A 26865-nucleotide genomic window follows, 5' to 3' on the forward strand; every position below is an offset into this window, starting at 1 on the left:
ACAGTATTCTAGCATCATCCTCACTTCACAGCTGGGGCTATTTGTTGCAGCAGCCGACACGACTATTGCAGCAGCCGGTCCCGCACACTCTTCCAGGACCTCTCTGATCTCTCTCCTTGCCTTCACAGACACAGCTCTGGAGTCGTCCTCACTTTCTGCACGGCAATCAGTCAGCAGCGTGATGGTCTCCATATTGCCAAGTCAAGTGGATACATTCCGGGCCTCTCTTCCTTAGCTTCTCTTCAGTATTTGGAACTGCTGACGTGTCCACCACTCTGTGTGTTTTGATAACACCACTCTCCCAAGTTTATCTCCTACTTCTTGGCTGCCTTTCTCTTAGTGCCCTTTCTAGGGGTCTACTTTAGTCCTTTCCTCGTGTCCTGAGGGTTGAGGCTTTCCTGTGCTTCCATTCGAGACCCTCTGCTCCTCTTATTCTAGAAACACCTTCCAAGTGACTTCTTTCAACCTATAGCTTCAACTACAATTATACCAAGGTTCTCCAAATATTTTTGTTCATGCTATTATTTTAAGTATTCAGCATAGACCCCTCTGTGTGTATAGCTATTTATTTATAGGTGACATGCATGAATTCTTGTACTTATTTACTCTGTATGTTATAAAACATTTATAATAGAAGTGTGGGAAACGGATACAAATAAATCTAAATAGAAGCTCTAATCATTTCTTCTCCCATCGAAAGGATTATCTTGCTATACATCCTTCTCATAGACTACTAGTTGGCATACACAATTGCCTACCAGATACTTGTTATCATAGAGGTACGCCAAATTTAAATGCGGCATGCACAAAACTAAACTCATCATCTTTCTTCCCAAAACTCTGTCCTTCAGGAGAGTACCAGATGATGCTGGAAAATAATATGTCAGGAAGCAGAGAAGTACTCAAAGGCTACGGGAGATATGCCAAAAGGACACAATAATTGGCTTAAAGGGGCTCCCACTAGGCAGATTTGGGATGACTAGAACATCAAATATATATATATATATATATATATATATATATATATGTATATATGTATATGTATGTATATATATATATATGTATATGTGTATGTATGTACACATACACACACACACACACACACACATATATATATATATATATATTTTTTAGAGGAATCAAGGAGTCCATAGTAATTCTTTTTTAAAAATGGTGAGGGGGTGGAGAAGTAGAGAGGGAAAGCTCTTCTTCATAGATGAAGGCTAGCTAATAAATGTATGAGGTATGAAAAATTTAGGAAATCAATATGTTGTAACTGACAACAGGGTAACTGATTCAGGCAAGGATCATTAACGGGTGACAACTGGTAAGACATTGTTCACAACCAGATATTTACACAGTCACATAGCATCACCCCTCCAAATTACTGATTAATTACAAAGGGGGAAAGGTGCTTTTTTCGGGGAGAGATCAAACTTAGCATCACTAAAAAAAAACATAGCATCATTAATAATGAGACAAACAGCTATTAGGTGCCTCCTGATGAGACACAACAAGAAAGATATAACACTACCCATGTAGAATGCTCGCCCACAATGCACAACCTGAATCCTACCCTGAGGAAACAATCAGCCGTACTCAGACTGTGGCTCGTTGTACAAGGCAACTGGCCTAGGCTCTTAGAAAAGGTCATGCATGAAAGACACAAAAAGGCAGAGAGAACTGTTGTAAACGACAGGAGACTAAAGAGATGTGACTACTGCGTGCAATTCACAATCTTTGAGTTCTAGATTTTTTTTAAAGCTATTAAGCACATGGGGACATCTGGGGAAATTTAAATATGGGCTGTGTATTAGAGTATATGATTGGTTTGAGGTTGCATTTCTTGAGAATTGCAGTTTTGTAGGAGAATGTCATTGCTCTTATGAGATACGTGCTGATGTATCTAGCTGTAAGGTATCACAATGTCTGCATCTTACAAATGGTTCAGTTAAGACACGTTTCTGCGTGTGAATGTGGACACATTGCAAACCAGAGAGGGAGGGAGAGGGAGAGAGAAGGCAGATGCAGCAAATGTTAACAACTGGTCCATCTAGATGAAGCGTAGAGAGTTATTCACATACTATTCTTTCAGCTTTTCTGCAGTTTAAAATTTTTCAAAGTACAATATGGGGAAATGAGCAAACAAACTTTGTCCCTGCTCCTAACACAAAGGTTATCAGGGACCAGATTAGAAAAGGCTTTATTTGATTAACCCAAGGGTATGAACTTTTTCCTGAAAGCTAAGGAAAATCATGGAAAGAGTTGAGCCAGAAACATGACACGATCCGATTAGATGCAGGAGGCGACAGAGAAGGAAGGGCACAGTGGGACTCCATCTTCTGGTTTTTTCTTTGTTCTCATCCGTCCATCTAGATGACTATGCTCTAAAGAGTCTACTTTCCAAATAGAGGCCTCTCTCCTCAGTCTGAGCCTTAGCACGTGGAGTCCCATGACAAGTGACTTGGTTCAGACCCCTGTCCTTGTCCCTCGGATGACTGGTCTCCACCGAGGCTCTCCCGAATCAGTGTGCAGCTGAGGCTGGAGCAGTTTTTCTAACATACAAGCATGACCAGAGCATTCCCTGTTGAAAACTTTTCAGCGGCTCCTCCGGGGGAATGTTCAGTGTCGTTGGCTAATCACCAGTAGACATCCTGGCCCGGTGGCTGCCTGCCAACCTCTCCAGCTGCCCCTTCTGCCATATCCCCATGCCTGTCCTATGTCCCGCTAACCTGCGAGCTAAGCCTCAGATGTGCCCTGTTTCTGCACACCCTTGGACCTTCGTACAATGCTTTCCACTCCAAAGGGAGTGCGTCTCTGCCCTTCTCTCTGCTTGGGCCACCTCTACCTGCCCATCAGAGCCTAACGTAAGCAACCTCTCTTCTGGAAGCCTTCCCTGACTCCAATGGAGTCTCAGCTGCTTTCACTTCCTGTTCCCTGGCATGTACTTACAAACCGCGCTGCTGCCTTTCTTCTTACTTGTATCTCTTCCCCATTAAACTTGAAGTCCTTGAAGACAGGAGTCATGTTTCATTGGTACTGATATCTGTGCCTGGCAGGCGGTGGTGCTAAATAAACGGTGAGTGAATGAATGAATGAATGAATGCGACATACGCGAGGGTATCAGTTAGGGTTCTTCAAGTAGAAGCCACAGGAATGAACTGGGGCAGAAAGAGGAATTCACTAGAAGGATGATCCACATTGTATACATGGGACCTGAGCAACAGATCTCGGGAGGAAAAAATATGCACAGATTCCCGACCTTGAGGAGCAGAACATTGTCAGGAGTTTCTCAAAGTCACAGCCATTGGAAGAACTCAGCTAATACGGTTATTATTGCACAATGAAACCACGGTTGCGGTTTGCTTTTCTACGTGTATCCTCAAAAGCGCCCTACAGCGTACAGCAGACGCAAGGGTGCAGTGGAAAGATGGCCTGGATTCCAGAAGCTGAGAGCTGGGGTCTCTGCCCCTCACTCTCCAAGTTGTTCAGACACAGACATTGAGCTCAATGACTCTTAAGGGCCTCCTAAGATCACCTGTTGTTCCGTTCCGTGGTTGCAGAAGAAATATTTTCAGTGTCGAGGCTTCAAAGTATCATTTGTTTCTTTGGGGCCTGCCATTGAGAGCGCCAAATAGCTTGAATTCACAGGAAAAAGGCTGTCCTCACATCTGCTAGGACTGCCTCTTGCCTCCCTCCTCCATGAGAAGTGCCGCCTGGGGTGTTCTGCCCACTTCTGAGGTGGGCAGGAACCTCATTCACGGCGAACCAGCCGCCCCAGTGCCCCGCTTTCACCTCTGGTTTACCCACCAGGAGCCGACGTTGTCTTAACTGGCAAAATGCCTGATTTCTGCTCTCCCGGCGTCCCCCTCCCGGCCTCTGCATGGCCCCTGCTATCCTGTCAGCTGGTGAGGGTCCGTGTGGTGTGGCGACAGATAATGTGTCCGGAAAAAGGATGCCTTATCACAGTCACTGGCAGGTTAAACTCACACCCGAGAAGCCCCAGGTGGTTCTTCCTGGCCCCGAGGACACAAAAGTTGCTGTTCTCTACCCCTTCACCTTCAGCAGACTGTGGCCTTTTATCCTTCATTACAGTCACTCCTTTGTAAACCCTCTTTGCCAAAAGGCCCGGGACCAAGGTCTGGGGCCAAAGGCACTGCAGTCACCCCAGCCACGGAGAACAAGCCGCCTTTTGTATAACGAACACCGATGAAGTGCTGGATTTACTTCTAGCACCTTCCGAAACAAGGGTAACCTATTTCTGTCACCCGAAGGAGTTCAGCCTTTAACAGGGGAGGGAAAGAGCCAGCAGACAGCTACACTCGTGCTCCCACAGGAGTACGCGAGAGTGGTCGCGTTAAATAATGTGATGAGAAAATTAACTAACCCCCTCAGGGAAGGGTCTCTCTGCGGTTTTTCTGCCAAGAGCCACAGGAGTCGCCCCAGAGGGTGCCTGCCCCGAAGCCGGTTGGCCTCAGGCTCTGGACTCCTCCTCTCCACCGGCACCCACCCGGCCTCCGCCGAGACCGGGGCCTCCCGTGGCGTTTCACGCAGGGATACTCAGCCTTTATGCATCTGGAATGTGCTTTCGCCTCCTGGAGCTCCAGAGGGCATGCGTCTGAAGTCCATAAATATTGTAAGACCCCACCTGCACGTACTCCGGCAGCCGGGGGCTCGTCCCAGAGCAGGCCCCCGTGGTTTCAGCAGAAAGCTACTGGCTCGTCATTCAGAAATACGACCTGCAACTGACAGTTCACAAAGACACTGTGATCTCATTGCTGCTCAGGGCCCGGGGCCCGTCCCGCTTCTCCCCTGCCCCCCTCCTTCGCTGCTTTGCTGGCCTCTGACCCACCTGACCCCTCCACGACAGCCTTCTTTCTTGCTTCTTGGTCCGAATTCACCGCTAGAATGCTCGAACATGTCTGCGTTTCCTCCTGCTCCACACTGCCTTTGATTGTCTGGCGTCTGGCTTCGTCCTTCTACTCGACTAGCAGCAGCAGTTGCCAAATACTTCGCCCCATGGCTTTCTCCACAGAGACCTTTGTGCTGTTGGCATCCCTCCTGGAAGTGTTCATAGATTAGGTGTCTCTGGTGACACAGTGGTCACCATCGTGGTTGTCTTCATGATCACCATTATCCATAAATGACAAATAATTATATCTGAATAGCACTTAGTTGCCTTTAAAGCACGTTCACGTGTATTTGCTCCTCATGACAATCTTACCATGTGTATAAAGCAGCGTTATCGTTCCCATTGCACTGATGGACCTGGTGTCCAACGGAGTAAGTGACTGAGTCAAGACCACCTAGTGCTGGAGCTGACCTTGAATTTAGGTCTCACTTCTGGTCAACAGGTGGTGCCATGTCTGAGAAAGAGCACATGTTGGGTAACAGAAAGGTTTGGGTTCTGATCCCAACTGGGACTGGAATGTGGCCAGGTTTTTCTCCTCTCTACGTGTTCCCATTTGAGAAGACAAGGCTCACTGTGTGCATGGGGCACACTTTAGAGGGTTCTGTGAGCATGAGAGACCCAGTGCGGGAAGGCGTGAGGCCCGCCTAACCCCCTTGGAAACCTCTGACGGCCTTTCCTCCTCCTCAACTTGCCCTTCACACCCCGCTATTGGACTCAAGATATACTTAATTGTGTAACCAGCCCATCAGCGTTCTGCCCCGACTTGGGAATGTTTTGCCCACCCGGAGAGGCTTCCCTTGGCTGCTGCTGGGCCAAAGACCGAATTGCTCTTGGCAGGAAGCACAGATTCCTCCCGCCCTCGAAGCAACATGCACATCCCAAGTGCTTACAGGCTGTAAAAATGTAGTATTACACATTCGATACCAAGTAAGCCTTCCCTTCCTTCCTTCTTCATGAGTTTAACCTGATTCCAAGCTATTAAAATTCATTTGGTGAAATGCCTCCCCAGACAGATCTTAGCAGCTTCACCTTTAGCGAATGTGGCTGACCTTCCATTTGGTGCAGTAAAGTGGAAGAGCCGGCAGGCTGCGGAGGGGAGACAGACCTGTCTCTAAGTCCTGGGCTTCTGAAGGCTGCTTTACAGAGACGCGAAGTCTCGTTCCGATTCGGGAACAGCTCAGGACAGGAATAGACGGTGGCCGGGGTGGAGCCACATGGCCACACGCCCGCGGGTGTGTCCCTGCGCCCGGAAGGAAGCTCTGCCACCTTGCTCGAGATGAGGCCAAGCGGCACCCTCTGTTTGGAACGCCTGCTTCTCATTCAGACGACTCCACGGAGCTGCAAACCCTTTGCTCTGATGGATGAAAATCAGCTTTGGAATGGGAAAGCACTTGGAGTCACTGGGGAATGAATATAATCTCCAAAACACATTTACTGCTCACATTCAAATAAAGATTAAATGATTCCTTTAATACTCATCAACTCTATTAAACTTCATAGAAGCAAAACCTTTTGAAATAAATTAGCCAGATACTTGCTGGAAACAACAGGCTTTTGAGGCTGCGTTCTCCTCCGCCATTACCCACCTTCCCGGCAGCCCAGGCAACAGGCATGATCGAGAGGAGGAGGGGACAACGGGGAAGCTCACTGACACACGCGCAGGGCACATCCCGCGTGCCTGGCCTGGTGCAAAGCACCATGAACGCACCACGTCATTTAATTGCCCCAACCAGTCTGGCAGGGAGCTACTCATGTTAAGGCCAATATATAAGGAAGAGCACGGAGGGCCAGACAACAAGAAAACGATACATCGGGGTCTCAAAAACGCCGTACTGATTCCAAAAACCCTGCACTGCTCTTCTGTTCGAATCCACGCCCAAGCTAAGCACGGGCATCTGTGCCACGTTCTGAGCATTTAGAGCTCAGTAATGAACCGTTTGCATGCTGGAGTCTGAGCACTTGGTTCAAATCCTCTCTCTGCTGCTTTATCGTTGTGACTGCTCAGGAAGATTGTTTGATCTCACTGAGCACTGGTTTCCTCATCCGTTAAACTGAAGATGGTAAGGGTCAAATGCAGAGCACGGCACCTGACATGACAGAAGCAACTGAAGTCAGCAGAATCGGAAACAGACAACTGCCTTAGGGCGGGTGCCCCAGCAGCAGACCCCCAAGAGAAGGATTTGGGTACAGGGAGTTCGCTAGGGAAATGTCCAAGGAAAATATGCCAGGAAATAGTGACAGAGTGGAGAAGTGTGAGGGAGGATGGAAGGACACTGACAAAGGGGACATTGATGATCAGGCTAACATTGTAGACAACTGAGATTCAGTCTTGCCAGGCACCTCTGGGAGACGCTCTAGAGCTAATGCCTCAGAATGGTTCCACTAGAGGGAAGAGGAAGCTGGCGTTTTCGCCCTGCAGCTCGCCCCTCGGCGGCTGCTCCTGAAGGCATCAACCCCTCGGCACTTCTGGCCTGCCCGTGCTCCAGTGAAGAAATTCCATCAGGCGGGGACTTTGGGTTCCTCACAAGATGACATTGGTGGCAAAGACTATAATGGAAAGTGTTGGAGGAATCTGGGCAGCGTGGTGACAACATCTGTTGAAACAACTCTGAAGCCTCACTTGATGCCTGTCTTGGTCACCGTGGGCTGGCCCCTTAGCAGGTCCTTTAAGGAGTTGGGGCCCAGGACCGGAAAGCACCCACATCTATGGCGCTTCCTGACAAGAAGCTTCGACATTCAACAATGGCTCCACGTGAGGACAGATTTCTTTTTACTATAGAGATTATTTCCAAGACACAGACCACGGTGTGTGTGGTGAATGGGGACCCCTGGAGCAGCAGTCATAATGACAGAGGCCACCCCAACTTACCTGTGACCCAGCACCCTCCGTCACTGGCAGTCCCTCTCCTGCCCTGGGCCCTGTGCTTTAGAGGATCTGCTCCGGCCTTCCTCATGGGGTGGGGAGTTTTGAGGGGCAAGGAAATGTACTTAAGACTTGCACATGGCCTTCCCCCTGAGAGTGGATGACCACTGATGTGTATCCTTAGCCCCCAAAGTGGCCAAGGAATGGCTATTTCCAAAGCGGGGTGATGGAGCTCAGACACGGAGGGAGGCTCATGGGGCCTCTTGCAATGTGGGCTGGGGCCAAGGGTGGGAGGAGGAGGACACAGGCCCACCCTTCCATGCCACCACGAGCCAGTGAACTCCGAGGAGTCCAAAGATTCTAAAATCAAAGCTGAATTTCCAGATCACTACGAAGTTATACTTGTCAAGGCAGGAGAACGGATGGCTTTTACTTAACAATTTATAAGCTTAATTATACTTTGTAAATAGTCAGACATATGGTAGGCAGGCCTCCGTTTGTACTTGCTCTGAGTTTTGCACGTGTTAGGGGTAGGCCCGGGCCTGGGGATGGTGTTTCTGCGTCTCACCAAAGAGCTCATGAATCCAATCTACCTCGGTCTTGAGGAATCTGCCCCAAAGTGATAATTAAGTAGATGAGAATGGAATCTTCTATAAAGCTCCCCCTCTCAATAAAAAAGCATCCCAAGTATGAATCAAAGACTGTTCATTGTGGAGAAAGAGAAAATACACATGGGCTTAAAGAAGGAAATAAAACGCTCATAATTCCACTACCTTGATAGGAACATCAAGTTGTTATTGATTTGTTTGCTTGTTTTTATGAATGTGCTGTAAGGTAGCTACAGAGTAACACAGGCAACTGTATGTTGGTCATCCCAAACTTTTCAGCATGAAAATTTTCAAAAATTTTCATTCAGTGAGCAATGTGATTTTTGCAGCAATCACATAATATTATTAATATCACCATTAGTATGGTGTCTTATTAGATTAGCGATCATCTAATCCCATTGTGGAAAATCCTTCGAGAAATAATTTCTTTCTGTGGCTTCTTGAACGAAAGCCATCACGACCCATGAAAGTTATATTGGCTAGAACTGTAGGAGGAAGAAAAGTATAGGAAGATGCCAACTGTTTAAACCCCAATCCCTAAAAGGCTGATGGCTTGCAATGGCCATGGTGGGCAATGGATGAGCCTGGGGCGGGGGAGAGAAGGATGTAGGGCCAGGACGTATACACTCTCTTCCTCATTCAGGAACCCAGTGTTTGCTAAGTGCTCACTGTGTGCCAGACGCAGTGCTATGCCCTTGAGAAGCTCACGGTACAGGGATGGACACTTGTTATTTTTGTGGTCCAGCATCAGGGGATCCTTCATTTGTAGTAACAATTATCCCTCTGCCACTCTCAGCCTACAAGGCTCAAGAAATTCGCCTCCATTACTAGACTCTATGAGTAGGACACGTGATCGCTTTCAAACCAATTAGACACTTCCATCCTCCAGATCACTGTGATTGGTGAGAGATGGGCACATGATACGAGCCAGGCCAATCAGGATCAAGAAGACTCATGTCTCAGATTTTTACTGTAGCTTCGGGGAAAAGAAGGCTCTTTCTCGTTTTGGCGGGAGTTCTGAGATTATTTAAATCTGAACTTCTGGAGGAACCACATATAAAGCCAGAGAGCACAGGAGAATGGAGCTCACCCAGAAAGATCCTGGAGACCTTGTCAGACAACTGAACTAAGCTGCAACGGAAGGTGGGTTTTTTAGTGACAGGAACCAATAAATTCTCATTGTGGTTTAAGCCAGGTTTTTAATTTGGGTTTTTTGGGGTTTTTTTGGATACATGCAGTCAAAACAGCCTAACTGATACAAAAACAGGAGCAAATAATTACCATATAACGTGACCTGTCCTGAGGGGTGGGTTCTGGTGAAATTTCAGCACTCTGGGAGAAAAGACTATCTCTTGGAATTTCCTCCTCCTCTCTGGGGAACTGGGGAACTTCAGGGGGTGTGACGTCGAGCTGGGTATCGGTGGATGAACGGGAAGTGATCTAGCAGAAGAATAAGCAGAGGGCTCTCACAAATACAATACGTTTTTTATGTAGGACCTGGAAGACCCCGTGATTTGGGTGCTAGTTAGGAAATAAGACCTTTTCTTGAGCAAGACCCTTCGCTGATGTAAAACCCTGGACTTCCTGAAGAAAGAGCCGATCCCTGGATTGTGCTCGGAGAGTGTTTCTGAAGCCCTCTAAACCCAGAATTGAATCACTCAACACCAAGTGAGCCCTTTGGCCTTCACCTCCACCCCCTGCCCCTGACCCTCTGAGCACTTGGGATCCAGGTGCAAGGTGAGTGGCCACTTGCCTCATTCGGGTCTTCCCCCAAGCAATTCACTGCGTTACTCTCTTGTCTTGTTGACAGTTTCAATAAAACCTCTACCGCAAAGGCATTTTACTCAGGTTATTAACTTTGCGGAAGGTTCAAATCACCCACTATTTAATTCAAACTTTCAGGGATTTTTGTTTCTGGTGTATGAGCTCTTGCCTCCTTATTACGGCTTGCCTGCATTCTCTTTGCTTCGGACTTTTTTAAAGGTAGCACAAACCTACCTCTTTCTTTCTGGCTTTATCTATTCCGAGGTATGAAGGGGCATGCAACCAATGGGTCCAAGTTCCAGGATTCTGCAGGGGTCCCCCATTAGGGACTCGGAACTTAGTGCACTTGCCATGTGAGTCAGTGCAGCAATTGGACGACTCCCCTCCGGTGAAGTCCACAGGAGACTGTGCTGGAGGTGACTGTGCTGGCACCTGGCAACTCTGATCGCTTTGCATAATCCGCAAGTACATGCAAGCAGGGCACGTTAGTGCTGCAGAGTCTGAGACCATCTAGTCTAACCCTCCAGGAGACACGAGGGACCGAGGCTCAGGAAGGGGGAGGGATTAGCCAGATCAGTAAAGGAGAATGAGGATTGAAATCCAGGCCTGCTGGCTTCTAGGATTTTTCTAGCATCTCAAGCCTAAAAAGATTTGGGAAGGAAGGAAGGAAGGGAGGGAGGGAGGAGGGAGGAAGAAAACAATAACTATGATACCCAAGTGGCATGTATTCCACACTTTTTGTTCAGTATTTTGTGACGGATTCAAGTGCATGCAAATGAGCTACTTTAGCTCTTCTGTACTAGCGCCAGTCTCTCTCTCTCTCTCTCTCTCTCTCTCTCTCTCTCTCAGACCCTTCAGCAACCATCTCCCTACAGCCAGTGCAACGAGCTCTACTAGAGGGTACAAAGCTGGGACTTGGATGCTTATAGTGAATGAAGTCAGGCGACATTCCACCCCCCCCCCCACACACACACACACTATATATCTTTCCACTGTTTGAATAGCCCCTTCTTAGGGGATAAGAAGATTCCTGGGTAAAAAGAGTCTTGGGGTTCAGACACATGTATAATATCTGATATTTATCTGGAAGCTCTCTGATAGAAACATGATCTCCTAGAAGGCAACAGAGCCCCTGGGAGGGAAATCCCCATAAGGAAAGAAGTGAAGACCATTCCAGAACAGGACCTAAATCTCCGAGGCAAACGGTGCTTTCTGGATAAAACATGAGGGCAAACAGTGGTAGGACCCTGCCACCCTGTAGATGTGAGTGCCCCCGACCCCCTGCCATGACCAACCGAAACAACAGTAACACTCAACTCTAGAGCACTCTGTGGCTCAAGCAACCTTGCCATGGGACCCTTGCCCCAACTGATGATAACACTCTTTACTTTGCAAGACCCATGATGTGGCATTTCTGCTTCATCACCTCAAGGCTCAGTGGAGTCCCAGCATTCCCGGCACCTGCGTTGCCCCTGGAGCACAGGGTGGGAGGGCCAGCATGGAGTGACATTGCTGTTAGAAGTGTGGGGGACAGAGCTAGGAAAGTCTGGCTTGGCTTAAAAACAGAGACTCTCCCATACCGCACGTTTCATCTCTCATCCTCTCAGGAAAAAATAAGTCATTGAATGTATAAATAATATAGCATATGTTACTTTACAAAATATTATTTTATATCTACCTTGGGTCCCCAGCCTTCTTTAGGAATCTGAATTTCTGTTAGTAGTTTTTATGACTCTGAACCGTATCAGAGAACACACAAGATAAGGAGTCCAAAGATAGGGTCTGAATACCAGCATTGTTACTAATTAACCACATGACCTTGGGCTAGTCACTAATCCCAGAAATTCTTAGCAGAAGTGTCTGGAAACATTCAAGGGTGTTATTATCACTGTGAGGTGTACCTCAAGTAATTAGCTAACAATAATAGCCCAGTAGTGAGGTTTGAAAGCAACTTAAAGTATTAAGAGGGAGTCCAAAGTAATGCCAATAATTCCATCATTCTAATTTACCTGGGTTATTATGCGTCTTCTCAAAGAAGAGAGAAAGCGTCAGGGAAATTATAGCCAGCATCATGGGGACCGAACATGACCTTCCACTGCCTGTCAAACCAGTAGGGGATACACAGAGGAGCTTGAAGCCCCGTGACAGACATGGCCATCTGAATTAACTGATGGTATCTAAAACATCTTTTATATATTAAAATAAAAACACCGGGGCGCCTGGGTGGCTTGGTCGGTTAAGCATCCGACTTCGGCTCAGGTCATGATCTCACGGTCCGTGAGTTCGAGCCCCGCGTCGGGCTCTGTGCTGACAGCTCAGAGCCTGGAGCCTGTTTCAGATTCTGTGTCTCCCTCTCTCTCTGCTCCTCCCCTGTTCATGCTCTGTCTCTCTCTGTCTGAAAAATGAATAAACGTTAAAAAAAAAAATTAAAAAAAAACACCAATGCCTTCCAAAAGAGAAAGTGAAACGTGCAGGAATTCTCAAGATCACCCATCGACCTGGGGCTGCTTGGGGCTATGTACCCGGGCACTTGGGGTTATATATTCTTTCTCCTTGGCCAACATGGGTCTTGAGGTGGGAGGTTTCTGAAACTCTTAAACCGTGCCTCAGCCAGACCAGACAGTTACTGTTCCATCAGTATTAGTTATAATGATTACAGATTTTACAGTACCCATGAGTTGTGATTCTACAATTGCTTCCATTTCTCTTTAAATTTCACCCAATGATAAATTTTTAATAACAAAACTGCAAGGAAAGACAAGAGGGGAAAAAGCGGTGCTTGGGCTTCTATATTGCACACGATTGAGAAGGGACTTAGTAACATTTTCGTCTGTGATACAACAGTCAACTTCCAAAGAAAAGGAGGACAGAGTGGTAACACAAGTGCAATTGTAAACGCTCTTCATGTTTATAATAAGATGTTAAGGCTCTGTAAGTTGCACCTTTTGTGATCTCAAACAATAAAGTAAGAATTATTTATATCTTTCTTTCAATTTGCATGCTCATTGCTTTATTAAATTTAGTTATGGAATGAATGGGAGCCTGGAAAAATTTAAGACTCGTGTTTTCAAAAATAAGTTCCCTTCAGGAAAATTTGATTGGGTACACTTTTGTCCTTGTGCGGACCTCAAAGGCACAGAATTGGATGCATCATCATAATCCTTAGTTCAACATATGCTTTGCCAGATTTTATTTGCCAAAGATGGCTGTCACCATACCTCCCTCTCAACGTGCTCATCAACAATGTGACCTAGACACTCCTCCCGCAGAGTGGGAAGCTGTCTGTCCTCTCCCCTTGAAACTGGGCAGGACCTGTGACTTGTTTGTGACCATAGAGTAGGCTAGGTCTTCTGCCTTCTGGAACACTAAGCTGGAACCCTGAGCTGCCATGCTGTAAGGAAGCCCAAACTAGCCCCCAGGGTGAGACCACATGGGGAAGTCCTGAGAATGCATGAAGAGCGAGACCTCAGCTGGCACTAGTCCCAACCACTATCTGATTGCAATCACATGAGAGATCCCAAGCCAGAGTCACCCTAGAAACAGTAATGATAACCGCTGGTGTAGCAAGCTAGTAAGTTTGGGGGTAATTTGTTAAAGAACAATGTTAATGGAGCATACACTATTGCCATTGATCCATGAATGGTTCCGTGGATTGCTTGAGGGATTCAAAATAATGTGGTACTCTTATGAGCCCTGATTGACCATCTCTCTGGATTTTTTTCTTGATAAAATTTGGTATTATTTAGGGGCACCTGGGTGGCTCAGTGGGCTAAGCGTCCAACTTCAGTTCGGGTCATGGGTTCGAGCTCTGCATCGGGCCCTGTGCTGACAGCTCAGAGCCTGGAACCTGCTTCAAATTCTGTGCCTCCGTCTCTCTGTGCCTCTCCCCTGCTCACGCTCTCTCTCTCTCTCTCTCTCAAAACTAAACACTAAATTTTTTTTAATTTGTTATTTTTTTAATGTTGATTTCATTATTCACATATTTCTAAATTTTGGGTGAATATAATGCCTATTTCTGCCTCACCCCCCCCCCTCAAAAAAATGTTTATAGTACTATTTACCCTGGAAACATGAATTTCTTCTAAACTTGGTCATGACCTGGAGAGTGCATCATGCATGTGAACTCTTCTAGTCCTTGAACCCCCAGTAGCTTAAAGATTAGAAATTCCTGACTCAATCCCCGGGAAGCTTCAGTTTCCCACATGTAATGTGGCAGAATAATATTAACCCTGCCTGTCTCATAGGGTTGCCGTGAGCAACTATTTAGAAAATGCTGGAGAAGCATTTATAACTAATAAGGATTTGGTATCATAAAGCTGTATTCTTTTTCCAGTTTCATTATGTATCTTTCATCATCCTGTCTCCTTTTTCGTCTGGAAAGCACAGGTTTCAACCTCTTTCCCACTTTGTGAACTTGAGAAGTTGCTCTGTAAATGATCCATTGTCTACGTGGCATACATTTGTACATTTCTTAAGGGCAGGATCAGAATCTTCTGTTTCTTCACATTAGTGATGTAGTAATGCTTTGTGTCTAATAATTTTTCCCCACCCATGTGTACCAAATCTGGCCTGGCATTCCCACAAAAACTGTAAAACAAAACCGTGCATGGGTAGGGCATGCCCAGCTTGGATCTCATTTTAGGAGGGGTCATTACTGAAAGACCACGAGGGTCTCATTAGGAGGTGGCTTTGCCCTCAAGGCAGCCCCATGGCATGGCCCCTGAGGACAGCTTTAGAAAGATCCTGTCGTGCCAGTCCCTGAGATTTCTAGAACTAACATCCAGATGTCCATCTGCTGCACAGACATTGTGAGGGTTGTTTTTGATGATGTGATGTTCCTAATTTCTATTCACAGGTTATGTATGTTCCCTGTTTCCTTTGGGAATTAAAGCTGGGGTCTTGGGTGTGGAAATCTCCAAAGAGTTGGCGACATAATTCCCGGTCTTCAAATCTCACATTCAGCTCAGCCCCTAATTGCCCACAGAACTTCTGTTTACCATGCAAGGAAAAGGGACCACATGAGCCTTTTTTACCTATAGGCTGAGACCTCCTTGCGGAACACTGGCAATCTCGCCTTGGGGGATATTTCGCAGCTCATTATTTTTTCTCTTTAGATACGGTAGCCTCACTTCTGCTCATTAGGCTCCTTTCACTACATCATTGCTTTTCTTTAATGTGGCCGGTCTATTAAATAGCCCTCACCTGGCAAAGCCCCCCCAGTGTCCCGAATGCAGCTCCCCTCTCCCGCTTTCATGACTCAGTTTGGACGTCGCTTTAATAAGAGTGGCCCCGGCACCAGCATCCCCCGTCTCCTCGAGCCACAGAGCCCCTCTGCAGCAGAGGTGGGGGGGATATCAGAGAACTCGGAGGACATGCCACTTAGTGTTCAGAGGTTCCTGAAGGCTTTCACAGAAACGGAATGAGGCACACCGGAGGAACAGCTCTGAGCAGAAATATCGGCATCCCATTTATTCAGCGCTACCAAATATCAAAAGGCAATTGATTAAATATTGATCTGACAACTGCTTGAAAAGGAGCAGGTGCGTCTCACAATCTGGCAAGAAAACAGGGTCAGGAACACTAAATGTGGGTTCTGCGAAAGCGTGTTTGCAAAATCCCCGTGTCTTCTTGCCATGATTAAAAGGCTTGTTAGTCATGGGTGAAATCCTATAGAGGGGATGTGCTTCAGCGTCAGCGCATATTAAAGCTGCATGAAATTCATGTTTCTTCTTTAGTCAGAATCCCTCAAACTGACCCAACCGGTGCAGTTCCCTTTGTGGTCAGATCAGCTTCTTCGGCCTTTTTCTGAAGGTCACCCCTTGAACTGAAACAGACCTTAAAAGGCCAATGTTCTAGTCTTTGTAAGTACAGAAACGCACTTGAGCTAGCTCAGGTAAGAAAAAAACAGAAACGTGTGTGTATGTATATACATGTGTATGAGCGTGTGTGTGGGGGTGTGTACGCATATACGTAGACGTAGACATAGATGGATATGGATACAGACATGTATATGTCACTAACTTCAAGCCAAGGAGTCTTCAGAAAGGAGCTCTCCTTCCCTCCTTCCTTCTCTCCCTCCCTCCCTCTCTGCCCACATGTGGGTTTTTCTTCTATTTCCCCACAGGCCACAATCCTCTTAGCTCACCCGTAACTGGCTTGACTTTCACTTTGGTTTCTCCTGGAGCACTCCTGTCCGACCCTCCCTCCCCCCATCAATGGCATGTTACCATTACTGTAGGCTAGATGGCAATTGTGAAATGGTTGTCATTGCCCTTGTACATGCAACGCTGGTCATAGCTATTCATATTGTCATCACTTCAGTTGAGATCTGCGCATTGCTGGTGCTACACATGCTAAATTGAATTGCTGTTTAAAATGTCTTCAGAAAGATTATACTATGATTTAGCATTGAGATGAAAAGGTATCGTGTACACAGAAAGGCATGTAAACAGAGCGATGGGGCATAAATTTGATATTAGCGAAGCAAATATTCATCATTGGAGGAATGGTAGCAATTTCATTTTTTTTTTTTTTTTGCAAAAAGCAACAACCAAGTGTTTACAAGACCTCAGTAAGGAAGACATCTACAAGTAGATGAAGCTGTGTTACATTTCGCTTCTGAGACACAAGCAAAAGGATTGCCTATCTCCTGTCGAGTAATGCAATCAAATGCAGAAGAAATTGCCAAATCCTTCAGAACCAACAAAAGAAACTTCAAAGACATGAGAGGCCGATGTGACCAATTCACCAATTCGCATGTGGAACAAGATCATTGTTACGACGATGAATACCCACTTGTCACAAATTGGTCAGCTTGTAACACCATGTGTTTCAGCCAAGGGAAAAATAATACTATTCATTGGATCAAAAGGTAAAGCACCAGAATCAAAAGTTGCCCAAATGGCTGTCAGCTTCTCGGGAGGAAATCCTGGACACAATGGTAGAGCCCACTTTGAAGAAATGCCACATCACTGATGTTTTGGGGACATGGAGAAAAATCGTCTGTGGAAAAGCACAGACACCAGCAAGTCTGAGCTGAAGAGTGTTTCAGGAGAGTTAGATTCTCAATGCGAGGAAGTTTTAGGAACTTACCTTAATTATATTTTCCTCTCTGTGTGTACTCAGTACATCTATCTAAAAGGCTCTTTCAATACATATAAAATTAAAAGTGTATGTGATGTTAAAAATGCATTTGTAGGGGCGCCTGGGTGGCTCGGTCAGTTGAGCGTCCGACTTCGGCTCAGGTCATGATCTCACAGTCCGTGAGTTCGAGCCCCGCGTCGGGCTCTGGGCTGACAGCTCGGAGCCTGGAGCCTGTTTCAGATCCTGTGTCTCCCTCTCTCTGACCCTCCCCTGTTCATGCTCTGTCTCTCTCTGTCTCAAAAATAAATAAACATTAAAAAAAATTTAAAAATGCATTTGTAACCGTTTAATTGGCAGCATATAAGACCACGATCCATCTTACAACTGATGTCAACTTAGATGCGGTGAAACACAGTAGGTCCCATGGAATGTGAGCTGAAGCTGTGGGTACAACTTCGGCCTCACCTGCTTTAAGAGGAGACCCCAGGTCTCAGAATTCCACTTTTTCTCCCATCCCCCTGGCTGGAGTGCCCAATATGGCCACACTGTCCAATAGAGTAGCCACTAATTAGCCACATGTAGTTATTTAAATTCAAATTTTTATTAACATGTACAGTTCTGTTCCTTGCTTACACCAGCCACAATTCAAGTATTCGATAGCCATGTGTAGCTAGTGGTTACTATACTGGACAACACAGATATTGATAGAACATTTCCATCGTCAGAGAATATTCTATCGGGAGAGCACTGGACTAGAGGGACTTTGGAAGCCATGCAGTGGAGATGGCGGAGGCACTCTTGGTCCGGGTTCCTGCACAACTGCTTGTAACCGGGCTTCTCATTGACCTGGAACACTCACCTCCGAGTGTTGAAAGAGAACACGCGTCTTTGGTCTTCATGCTACATTATTGCTGAATATTTTGGTACAGCAGTTCACTCACCTTTCACACTAATCCCATCGGATGACTTGTTGATTCTCTCTTTTCCCCAGCAGATTCTATCGGGGCAGGCTTATTTTGTCCTAATGTATCACAGTGCCTGACCTATCGAAGGCCCTTAAAAACACATATTAAATGCTTTAATGAATAAATATGAGCACCGAGGGGGGAAGGCTACAATTTAGAGGATCAGTAGAGGTTTCCTGAAGGAAGAAGCATCTCAGGTGAGACCGGAAGGATGAATCAGAGGCAACAGAGGGCAGGAGGGAAAGGGTTCTAACGGAGAGGGGCCCCAAAGGGAGAGGGCATGGGGGCTTTGGGGAGAGCGCACACCTTCAACGCGCTTGAAGGTGGAGGGGAGTAGGAGGCGAGAGTCAAGTGGAGACAAGATCATGACAGGCTGCGTGAGCTATGTCAGGATTTTGTTTCAGGCTGAAGGCAGCGAGAGAACCACTACACAATTCTGATGCTTTTACTAAGGTATCCTAAAATTGTTTCCAATAAAACAAATGTTTGTCCCATTCTTGGAAGCATTTGAGGGAGGAGATTCCCTGACACTGAAGGTAAAGCATGTCTGCCACTTAACCAAGATCTTCAGGGAAGGTTCTCTTGTTGCCTAACCTGAAGCTCATTCCTTAATCAAAGTATGTTTCTTTTTTGTTGTTTAGTGGACCTCAAACACATTGGTTACCACTCTCTGTGCTTTTCACATGCAGTAGGATGCACTTGGGGAATAAGGCAGGGCCCTGTGCTATAAGTTAACTGGGTTGATGGCAGGCATTTTGCCACACGTGGTAGTGTGAAGGAGGAGGGGCCCCAGGCGACCATAGACAGGGACTGTGGAATAATGGAATCACACTGCATTCCAAGAGAGAGGGTGGGGGGAAGACCGTCTCGAGTCTTCTCTTCCTGGAAGCAATGATTCCATGTCCTATCACCTTCTTTCCTCAGTAATGGTGGCAATCTAGGGCCTTTCTCTGTGAGAAGGAGGATATATGGGAAATGGACAAACATTCTACATTTGCTTTTATCGATGGGGCGATTCGAACAACACACATATATGCAAGAAGCCCGTGTTAGTGACAGCCTTCTCCATACACCTGTAACAGCTCTCTCGTGAGTTTCACATCTACTTACTGTTCACACCTTCATCTGCAAAACCCTCAAGCTCCTAGAATTTAACGCGGTTCAACCTCTATTTATTATCACCCCCTACTATCCTCCCGGTATATCTCCTCCTCCTTCATATTTCCGGAGGCCACTTCCCATCCACCCAAATCACAAAATCCCCACACTTGTCCATTGTCGTCGCCTCCTGCCTTTCCTCAGAGCCCTCGGCCTCTCCATCACCTCTCTCTCGATCACGTCTGCTCTCCGAGCATCTCTCCCCCACATGCCATCCTGTCTGGTGTCTCTAGTTACCGCCCGAATCCGTATGCTCCTCATTTCCTGCATCCAGCCCCAAGTTCCTGCAATCTGGAGTGGTATTCCTAAAATCCAAATCTAACCACGCCACTCCTCTGCCTAACGCGTCTCAATTACTCCCTCCCGCTTTCAGGACAAAGTCACTGTCAAGAACAGAGTGCACAAGGCGCTTCCTGATCTGCCCCCTGCCTACCTCCCCTCCCCAGCATAATCTCTCACCCTTCCCCTAGATCTCTCCCTGCCACTTCTCCAGCTGCTAACAGCCACAGAAGTTCCGGCTCTTCTGTGTACGCTTGTTCTCTTCGACAGCCACGTGCCTCCATCCCTTTATGCACCTGGCAAAATTCTACCTGGCCTGCCAGCTTCAGCAGGGACAGCTTTTCCCTAAGGTGGCCCTTTCTGATTTCTGGGTAGCCACCCTCGGTACTCAGGGAACACCATGGTTTTGCCATAACACTAAGACATCACATGATACTGTTTCTTGACTTGCATCTCTTCCTGACGAGACTAGTTCATCAAAGGTTCTACCTCCTTCATCTATAACAACACTACAGCGCCCGCTATAGTACCTGACACGTAATAAACCACCCAGGAAATGGTTGTTGAATGAACTATGAACTTAATCAAAGAGAAAATGAGGGAATTGGAAGATAGTCTTGCATAATTTATAAAGTACACAACCCAAAGATAAAAGGATATAATGAAAAGGGTTGAGAGACTGAGTGGGGGCTCTAATATACATCTTTTTTTTTTTAATTTTTTTTTTTTTACCGTTTTTATTTATTTTTGAGACAGAGAGAGACAGAGCATGAACGGGGGAGGGGCAGAGAGAGAGGGAGACACAGAATCGGAAGCAGGCTCCAGGCTCCGAGCCGTCAGCCCAGAGCCCGACGCGGGGCTCGAACTCACGGACCGTGAGATCGTGACCTAAGCTGAAGTCGGACGCTTAACCGACTGAGCCACCCAGGCGCCCCAAGGGGCTCTAATATACATCTTATTGGAGTTCAAAATGAAGGAACATCATATTCCAGAATTATGCTGTTTAGAGAAAGATAGAAAAGACTCAGATGAAAATTTACACCAAATTCTAAACACTAGGAATAAAAACAAATCTAAATTTACCACATTGAAACTTCAGAATATCAAGGGCAAAGAGAAAATGTTAAAAGCTACAAGAATGAAAAGACAAACTATTGTCAAAAGAAAAAGTATTAAACATACAGTGACAGATGATAGAAGACAATGGCATCTTCCAACTGCTAAGGAAAAATCATTGTCAACCTAGGTCTTCAACTGCAGTAAAAATACCATTTAAAGGTGAGGACAAATAAAGACATTTTCAAAAATAAAAGACCCTCAGATACTTACTAACTGAACAATTAAAGTGTATCCTTTAATAAGCAGAAAAGTGAAACCAGGAGAAGTAGGCTACCAGAAACTGGTAAACAAAGAAATAAAATAATAATAATATAGAATAGTAAATTTAATTAACTATTAAACTCCTTAATTAACTCTTAAAAAATAAGAGCCATAAGGGCACCTGGGTGGCTCAGTTAAGTGTCTGACTCTTGATTTCGGCTCAGTTCACGATCTCATGCTCGTGAGATTGAGCCCCACATCTAGCTCCATGCTGGGCATGGAGGCTGCTTACGATTCTTTCTCCCTCTTTCTCTGTCCCTCCCCTGCTTGCATTCTCTCTCTCTGTCTCTCTCAAGAAGAAAGAAAGAAAGAAAGAAAGAAAGAAAGAAAGAAAGAAAGAAAGAGTGAGCCATGAATTGTGTTTTAAAAAGGATGGGATTAAGATTTTAGACAAAATAACAGAAATTCAGGAGGCTATGGAGGGTAGTTAAAGGTAGGGGGAGAAGAATAGATACATTAAATAGCTTTGGACTTTGAAAAAACATTTATAATTAAATATGCATGTTTAAAATGTAAGAATAACTAGCGAAATTAGATAGAAATACAACACATAGTTTCCAAACTGGCAATGAATAAAACAGAGAATTATTTTTTCCAGTCTATTAGACAGTTGGAAAGGAGAAAAAAAGTGTAGGGAGCAGAAAACACAAAGTAAGATAATAAAAATAACTTCAAATATATCAGTATTGCAGAATGATATATGCAGCATGATTTTGTTTGTGTAATGTTTTAAAATTCACAAGACAATTCTAAGTGTTGTTCTCAGATTCATATCCGTGTGCAATCATATTAGACATTCATGTAAATGAACACCTGTCTCTGGGGAAAGGAAGGAGGGAATGGGACAGAAATACGGCACACAGAGGGCTTGTACTGTGGACTTTCTTTTGAAAAATTATGTGGTGGGGGCACCTGGGTGGCTCGGTCAGTTAAGCGTCCGACTTCGGCTCAGGTCATGATCTCACGGTCCGTGAGTTCGAGCCCCGGGCTCTGTGCTGACAGCTCGGAGCCTGGAGCCTGTTACAGATTCTGTGTCTCCCTCTCTCTCTGCCCCTGCCCTGTTCATGCTCTGTCTCTCTCTGTCTCAAAAATAAATAAACGTTAAAAAAAAATTTAAAAATTATGTGGTGAATATGACAAGAGGTTAATATTTCATAATCTGGGTAGTGGGCTCACAACTGTAGTTTTCTGAGCATTTGAAATACCAAAATAATTATATATAAGTCTATACCAAATACAATGTAACCTCCAAATTTCCAAGTGGAAGGACCTTTTATTTTTTTTATTTTTTTTTTTTTAATAATTTTTTTTTCAACGTTTTTTAATTTTTTTTTTTTATTTTTTGGGACAGAGAGAGACAGAGCATGAACGGGGGAGGGGCAGAGAGAGAGGGAGACACAGAATCGGAAACAGGCTCCAGGCTCCGAGCCATCAGCCCAGAGCCTGACGCGGGGCTCGAACTCGCGGACCGCGAGATCGTGACCTGGCTGAAGTCGGACGCTTAACCGACTGCGCCACCCAGGCGCCCCTGGAAGGACCTTTTAAAAAGATTTTTTGATTGGGGCACCTGGGTGGCTCAGTCGGTTAAGCGTCCAATTTCAGCTCAGGTCACGATCTTGCGGTTTGTGAGTTCAAGCCCCGCATCGGGCTCTGTGCTGACAGGTCAGAGCCTGGAGCTCGCTTCAGATTTTGTGTCTCCTTCTCTCTGCCCCTCCCCCACTCATTCTCTCTCTCTCTCTCTCTCTCTCTCTCTCTCTCTCTCTCAAAAATAAAGATTAAAAAAAATTTTTTTTGTAAAGATTGAGGTGCCTGGGTGGTTCAGTCAGTTAAGCATCTGACTCTTGACTTCAGCTCAGGTCATGATCTCACGGTTTGTGAGTTCGAGCTCTGCATTGGGCTCTGTGCTGACAGTGCAGAGCCTGCTTGGGATTCTCTCTCTCCCTCTCTCTCTCTCTGCCCCTCCCCCACTTACTCGCATGCTCTCTCTCTTCCTCTCAAAATAAATTAAAAACAATGTTTTGATCACCTTGAATACACAAACTTTCAAAGATACAGATGGAAGAGTGAAAGGTTTGCTTACGCTATTTAATTTTCTAATAACATTACATATTCATATGGACAAACATGTTTTACATAAAATGAAGTATTAATTGAAAACGCTGCCCTTTCTCCCTGTGAAACAATTGTATTTATACTGATCATGCATCTTTGATGTCAGTGACTTTCTTATAAATCACTGAGGGGGGCACCTGGGTTCCTCCATTGAACATCCAACTCTGGATTTCGGCTCAGGTCACAATCTCACAGTTTGTGAGTTCAAGCCCTGAGTCGGGCTGTGTTCTGGCTGTGGGGAGCCTGCTTGGGATTCTCTCTCTCTCTCTCTCTCTCTCTCTCTCTCCCTCTCTGCCCCTCTCCCACTCACTCTCACACTCTCTTTCTCAAAAATAAATAAATAAACATTTACAAAAAAGAAATTACTTAGGGATACATTTGAGGCATTGAATGTAGTTTTATTTTTAAAGTTTATTAATTTTGAGAGAGAGAGAGAGAGGGAGGGAGAGAGAGAGAGCGCACTCGTGGGGGAGGGGCAGGGGGAGAGAGGGAGAGAATCTCAAGCAGGATCTGTACTGTCAGCACAGAGCCCAATGTGGGGCTTGAACTCAGGAACCCCGGGATCATGCTCTGAGCAGAAATCAAGAGTTGGACGCTTAACTGACTGAGCCACGTAGGTGCCCCTGAATGTAGTTCTTAAGGTCACATTATCCTCATTTCCCTCAAAGTTGAGATAGTTGATGTATAATGGTGTCACTGGAAGCATCAAGTTTGCATCCTCATATTAGGACAATTGTTTGTTTGTTTTTTTAATTCACTCTATAAGTTTGGTTTACTATCTCTGAAGGTAACCACTCACTGCATTGCTTTTTAAAGTGATCCTTAAAAGGTGTGGTTACTTCTACATAGAACTCGTGATTGTGCAGCCCTGCTCCTAGGCCTGAGGACTACGTTTCTTTGCCTAATTTAAAATAATTTTTAATGTTTATTTATTTTTTGAGACAGACAGACAGACAGAGAACAAGCAGGGCAGGGGGAAAAAGAGAGAGAGGGAGACACAGAATCTGAAGCAGGCTCCAAGCTCTGAGCTGTCAGCACGGAGCCTGACGCGGGGCTTGAACCTACAAACTGTAGGTTTGTATTTAGTACTTTAGTACTTTTTAAATAATTACTGATTCTTTGCTGTGGTTTTATATTTTTATTTGTTTCAAGAGAATTCATAATGATTTCTTGGCACCATTTTATGGTGGCTGCTTTAAAATCTTTGTCTGATATTCCAAAATCTGATTCATCTTGTTGGTATCAGTTGATTATCTTTCTAATCCACCTTGTGATTTTCCCGGGTATGAGTATGATGAGTAATTTTTTTTTCCTTTATTTTGGACACATGGGGTTTTATCTAGGAGACTGTATTTAAATCTTTTATATTAGCAGACATCTGCCCTGTTTGGGTTTAGCTTGCTAGTTCTGTCCTACTTTTTTGGCTTTTAGGTCCAATGACAGTCTAGTTTTCTGAGCCCTTGCAATGAATGATATTCTGGTATGTTTCATTCATCTGGCTCTGTTTGAGCTGCTGTTAGATCCCTGCTAGGGCCATTCATGATGATGAACAACATTTCCCTGGGCCTCTCAGTATTCTTAGGTGGGATGTCAGGGATTCCAGACCTATGAGAAGGAGAGTGTTACCATTGGCCTGTTCACTGGCCACCTGTGTCATTTGGTTTCCTGTTCTATTCTTGTAGGTGCCTCTGGGGGAGTGAAGAGCCAGCCTTTTAGATCCTGAGTAGAGGATCAGGAGCCATACATCTGGGTGACTCTTTACCATTAGGTGGAGGGTGAGGTGTCATTAACCTTGGATCACCTTGCCTCTGAGTGGATGGCTGGAAAACATGGATGGAGCATGCTAGCCCCATTGACACCTGTGTAAATGTTTCCCTGTTGCTGGCTGGTATGGGGTGCGGTATTGGTCCGCTAGGGACCCACTCTTGTCCCTCTGGTGGACAGAATGGGCCCTCTTCTGTTGTTGGATGTGGTCAGCCTCCCAAGCTCTGCTGATGTCACTGCTTTGAGTAGATGGGCCTGCCACCGCCTCTGGGTGTGGGTCTCCCAGCTAAGTATTTGGTGGGCCTCCCTTCTCCTGGAAAGAAAGAAAGAAAGAAAGAAAGAAAGAAAGAAAGAAAGAGAGGGAGGGAGGGAGGGAGGGAGGGAGGGAGGGAGGGAGGAAGGAAGGAAGGAAGGAAGAAAACCCAGGGATTTACCACAATATTGTTCTTCAAGTCCTGGGGTCCCTAACTATTCTGTCTTCTACCCAACATTCAGAGTTGTTTTATTATTGTCTGTTGAATTATGTCCAGGGTATTTAGTTGTACTTAGAGGAAAAAGAGGGAAAATTGAGTCTATGCTATCTTGTCTCAGAACCAGAAACCAATTAAAAAAAAATTAAAGTTACTGCTCAGAAAAGGAATCTTTTCAGTGTGGTGGGTCTACAGGTGTTCATTTTATATTATTATTTATACATTCCTGTGGGTTTGAAATATCAAAAATAGCTGAATTGTAAGGCTCTACCAGGTATAAATAAGGAATCTCTCACTGACCTCACACTGTGTCTCCTATTGGGGTCTATTATATTTTGTTTGATGAACAAAATATGTGTTTGATCAAGATGCATTGACCAGAAATTATTTCAATCAATGCTAACTTTGGATGAGCATCTGGCAGAATAGATTTAAAAATTAGGCAAAGGGGCGCCTGGGTGGCTCAGTCGGTTGAGCGTCCGACTTTGGCTGAGGTCATGATCTCACAGTTTGTGAGTTCGAGCCCCGTGTCGGGCTCTGTGCTGCCAGCTCAGAGCCTGGAGCCTGCTTCGGATTCTGTGCCTCCCTCTCTCTCTGCCCCAACCCACTTGCATTCTGTCTCTGTGTCTCTCAAAAATAAATAAACATTAAAAATTAAAAAAAAAAAGTACTAAATAGAAATTACAGAAGTGAAAAAGACAACAGCTGAACAAAACGCTTGCTAGACGGGCTCATGGTAGAGTGGAGACGACAGAAGAGAGAATTGGTGACCTTGATAAAAGATCAATAACATTTACTCAATCTGACCAACAGAGTAACAGACTGAAAAAAAAGAACACTCCAGGGACAATATGAATAATAAAAAAATCTTACATTTGTCTCATCAGCATCTCAGAAAGAAAAAAGAATGTAGAACTAAAAACGTTTTGGAGAAAGAATGGCTGAAAAATCCTCAAATTGGCAGAAGACCTAAACCTACAGAATCCAGAAGAGGCAGAGGGAGGAAAGGAGAAGGAGAAGGAGAGGGAGAGGGAGAGGGAGAGGGAGAGGGAGAGGGTAAGGGAGAGGGAGAGGGGGAGAGGGAGAGGGAGAGAGAGGGAGAGAGAGAGAAAGAGAGACAGACAGAGAGAGAGAGAATCCAAGTAGGCTCCATGCTCAGCACAGAGCTCGATTCAGAGCTCAGTCCACGACCCTGGGATCATGACCTGAGCCAAAATCAAGAGTCAGATGCTCAACCAGCTGAGCCACTCAGGCACCCCCAAAACAATTTTCTTAAGCCACCAAGGGAAAATTAAGCATTAACTAGAGGGAATGACAATTCAAGGGATAGTGGATTTCTCATCAGAAACAAGGTCCGCCAAAAGGAAGGGGCTCATGTCCTTTCAAGTGCTGAAAGATAAGAGCTATCAACCATGAATTCTGTAGCTGGTGAAACTATCCCTTAGGAATGAAGAGGAAATAAAGACATTTCTTAGACAAGGGAAAACTAAGAAAACGAGCTGCTGGT

General features: G+C 45.4%; 1 long non-coding RNA gene across 4 annotated transcripts in view; it reads right to left on the reverse strand.

Moving 5' to 3' along the window:
• Positions 1-1172: 1172 nt before the first annotated feature.
• The window catches only part of LOC145714257 (uncharacterized), a 221807-nt gene continuing 196114 nt past the window's right edge, over positions 1173-26865 (reverse strand). For all 4 annotated transcript variants that reach the window (XR_014136816.1, XR_014136818.1, XR_014136819.1 and 1 more), the window contains 2 exons: positions 4853-5061; positions 1173-4745 (listed from right to left, as the gene is read on the reverse strand). This is a non-coding gene — a long non-coding RNA (uncharacterized LOC145714257). The remainder of the gene's footprint in view (positions 4746-4852; positions 5062-26865) is intronic.

Source organism: Panthera onca, chromosome X (genome assembly GCF_046562875.1).
Source record: "Panthera onca isolate mPanOnc1 chromosome X, mPanOnc1 haplotype 2, whole genome shotgun sequence".
Lineage (NCBI taxonomy): Eukaryota > Metazoa > Chordata > Mammalia > Carnivora > Felidae > Panthera > Panthera onca.